The sequence below is a fragment of the Rhagoletis pomonella genome, unplaced genomic scaffold (assembly GCF_013731165.1).
Source record: "Rhagoletis pomonella isolate Grant_MI unplaced genomic scaffold, Rhpom_1.0 Rhpom_scaffold_00009, whole genome shotgun sequence".
Taxonomy (NCBI): domain Eukaryota; kingdom Metazoa; phylum Arthropoda; class Insecta; order Diptera; family Tephritidae; genus Rhagoletis; species Rhagoletis pomonella.
The window spans coordinates 23,262,708-23,266,496 of record NW_023458563.1 but is presented as its reverse complement, the minus strand read 5'-3'; the positions used below and the strand labels follow the sequence as shown (position 1 = coordinate 23,266,496).

At 37.1% G+C, this 3,789-nt stretch overlaps 1 protein-coding gene across 3 annotated transcripts in view; it reads left to right on the top strand.

The window, feature by feature from the left end:
* The first annotated feature begins 334 nt into the window (after positions 1–334).
* The window catches only part of LOC118745642 (polycomb protein PHO), a 189,190-nt gene continuing 185,735 nt past the window's right edge, over positions 335–3,789 (top strand). For 2 of the 3 annotated variants that reach the window (XR_004993674.1, XM_036479180.1), the window contains exon 1: positions 361–777. The gene's annotated coding sequence lies outside the window, so the exon portion shown is untranslated. Of the gene's footprint in view, positions 778–3,789 lie in introns of all 3 variants that reach the window. The other variant, XM_036479179.1, reaches the window with a different exon arrangement.

The window sequence follows — 3,789 nt, the reverse complement described above, 5'->3', positions numbered from 1 at the left end:
TATACCTTATTCTTTTGCATAAACATGCACTGAGAGTAAAAATTACATAAACGGATGATCAAACTTGACATTATTTAATATAAATGTCATATTTCCAAAATATCGTAAAGAAAAGTTGATACATTTTCACACCCGTTTTGCAATATCGTAAAATTAAGTTAAAACTACTTAGTAGATGTCTGAAATGCGATTATGAATAGAAGTGAATTTTAAGTTGGTACTTAAATTTAAGTTGCAACTTTATTAGTTTCGACTTAGTGGCTGGACTATGAATACGCGCCAATCTTTTTTAATATTACATGGTGTAAACAGGGTGTAAGAGCGCCAAAATTCATTTTCACTGTCTTCTGGCATCACTAAAAATTATTGTGGAATAGAGTCCACATGTTGCCGCCATATTTATACCAACGATTTTCTTCTGTACGTGATCCAAAAAGCTTGAGTATTCGTGTTTTTTTATTTTTTGTTACGCCTTTTAAGGAATTTGTTTTTTTCTTATCAGCGGATTCTTTACTACAGTAAATAAAGACGCAATTAATAAAATTATTGTAGTTAGTACAACAAAATTACAGCACGCTCCAGCGGGTTCCTTTACATAGTGCGAACAAAATTGAAGCGGTATTTGGTCGTCTATAATTTGTCTTTAAAAGGTCGGCGTAAATTTTAATTACATTCCTGTGACAGTGAAAAGTGTAAAATGCTCGGATATTTATAAGCCAACTAAACATTTTACAAGACGTTGGAATGGAGGAGTCGTTCTAGTGACATATGTTTAATGTAAGCGTTGTCTCGTACAACATTATTGTGTAAACAGTGGCAAGTTAGAAGTACACCAGCATGAACTTTAGTTTTTTCTAATATATTTATAAAAGTAATTTGCACCAGGCAAAATTCTCTATTATAATAAAGTTTAATATAGTTATCTCCTTTTGTGGTCATTAGAATAAATAAAAACATAAATTAATTTCACAAGTGTACAAGCATACAATTATTTAGATTATGTGGCTTACTTACTGCTTATAAGAAAGTCAGAATTTTCGGGAAAAACATTTGTATTAAGACAATGCATAATTAAAAAACGTTTCTTATTATGTACCCACATATTCATGCATACTTTATATTTTGATAAAATATAGTTAACTAGGTTTGGCTTGCAGCACCGCCCGCATCAGTTTTGGTTAAACGTTGTTATTTTAAATGTAACAAAGGAAATAAATTTAATCACCGCAAATAAAGAAATTGGTTTAAAAATGTTACAGATTGTGTCGAAGTTGCAGAACGCGGTCAATGTGTCGAACTTCGTGGCAAGTTTAGTTATTTGCCCACTTTTTTTTTGTTACTATGCGGAGGGAGAAGGAACGTGACTTGATATCCAACTCACTAGAAAGAGAACAAATCGCTCTGGCTATTGCAGCGGGCTCAACAGCTACCTGAGCAGAACCAACGAGGATGTGCCCAACCAATGCCCGGCATGTGTATAGTCGCCACATGACTCCCGGCACCTCTTTACATGCCCTGAGAATCCCACTCAGCTAACGCCCCTGTCCCTGTGGAAGTAGCACACTTCCTGGGCCTCCCCCTAGCTGAAATAGACGACAACGTTGATGGATGCACCGCCCCGAACGAGGCAACCCGTTCCGTTCCCACGACAGTCGGGTTTACGTAACCGGAACGACCCAGATAGATATATATCTGGCCAAGGACTGCCACCACTCCAGCAACACTCCCCAAAATCTCTTTGGGGAATTTGTATGCTGTTACAACAACAACAACAGGCTTAGTAGCCGCTACAACAACAGCAACAACATCACAAATCAAACTAAAAACGCACACCCGACCCCTGTTGCGTTGTTGTTGTTATTGTTATTGTTGTTGTAGCGGGAAATGTTTGCTTATTTGTACAACGATCTTGGGGGAGTGAGGGGGTGGGGGCGTGGCCCCCAAATCCATCTTAAACGAAAGAGGATGGACGACACTATATAAAAACATATACAGACCCCTTGGGACCTGTTTTAAAATAGGAGAAATTTGGTTTTTTTGCAAAAGGATTGTCTTGTACTGCGTATCCATTTGCTGGGTGTTCGCGATTACATGCATACGTTTAATGTTTTTAGTTTATATTTTTTATTATTCTTTCCAATTCGTTTCTGTTCCTTGCTTTGTCTCTAGTTCATCCGCCCATTCTTTTATGTTGTCCAACCATGTAATTTTTCTTCTTCCTGCTACTCTGCGTCCTGCGATCTTTCCCTGTATTAATAGTTTTAAAACTTCATATTTTTGCCCTCTTATAATATGTCCTAAATAGGCAGTTTTCTTTGTTTTATCTCTTTTATCAGTTGTCTCGTGGTCTGCGCTCTTTGTAGTACAGCGTCATTAGATATTTTATCCGTCCACTTGGTCTTTAGGATTCTTCTGTAGCACCACATTTTAAAAGCTTCCAGTCGATTTATGCTTGCGCTTTTTAGTGTCCATGTTTCGCATCCATATAAGAGAGTCGATCACACATAGCATTTAACAAATCTTATTTTCAACTTAATCGCTATATCTCTACTAGTGAGTACCTTCCCCTTGTTATTAAATGCTGCTCTTGCTGCCTCTATACTGCCGTTGATTTCATTGTCATATTCCCACTTGTCATTGAGCCAGCTGCCCAGATATTTGAAGTTTTTTACTTTTTCTATGTTTGTATTATTTAATGTCGAATAAGCATTAGAGTAGTCTTGCCCACTTTTATCTATTATCATAATCATCTGTATTGTGAATGTTAATGTCTAGTCCAAATTGATTGCTATGCCTTTCCACTTTGTCCAGTATTCTTTGCAGGTCTGCTAAATTGTTTGTGATCAGGGTTGTGTCGTCAGCGTATCGAATATTATTGAAAGGCGAGCCGTTTATTGTTATGCCAGTCTTGTCATGTACAGCATCTTCAAAAATCCTATTGGAATAAATGTTGAAAAAGAAGCGGCGACAAAATACAACCTTGCCTGACTCTGTTTATTCTAATTTCTTCTGTTTTATTGTCCCCGAATTTGACTTCTGCCGTTTCGAATGCATTGAATGTCATATTTGTTTATGTCTATCGATTCTAGTGTGTCTATTAGTGTGCGGTGCTGGACTCTGTCAGAGGCCTTTTCGTAGTCGATAAAACACAAGAACACGTCTTGGTTGGCGTCTTGGCATCTCTGGGCAAGCATTTGTACACTGAACAGCGCTTCTCTTGTTCCCATGCCTTCCTTTAACTCGAATTGCGTCGCTCCCATTACCTTCTCGCATTTGTTATATATCCGTCTATGCATAATTTTTATAAATATCTTTAACGTGTGGCTCCTTAAACTAATGAGCCGGTAGTCTTGACATAGCTTTGCGTTTGATTTCTTCGGAAGCGTCACGAAGGTCGATTTAAGCAATGAGAGGGGATATTCTCCAGTTTTGTATATGTAGTTAAAAGTTTCTAGTAATACATTCATAGCATCGCCGTCAATTAGCTTAATTATCTCCGCTGGTATTTCTTCACATCTCACCGTTCTTTTCTTTTTTTACGTCTTTATTGCATTGGTTATCTCTGACTTTGTTATTTCCAAAAATATTTCATCTGTTACGCCCCCAGCTGGTATACTGTCTTCCCTCGAATCGTCCTTGAAGTGTTCGTTCACATATTCCGTCCATAGTTGACTTTTCCTACTTCGTCGATTATTAATTTATTATCTTTATTTGTTAAAATATTTATGCTATTACGTTTTTTGTGTTACGAAATTCTTTCAGTTTTTTGTGTAGGTTGAAGTTATCATG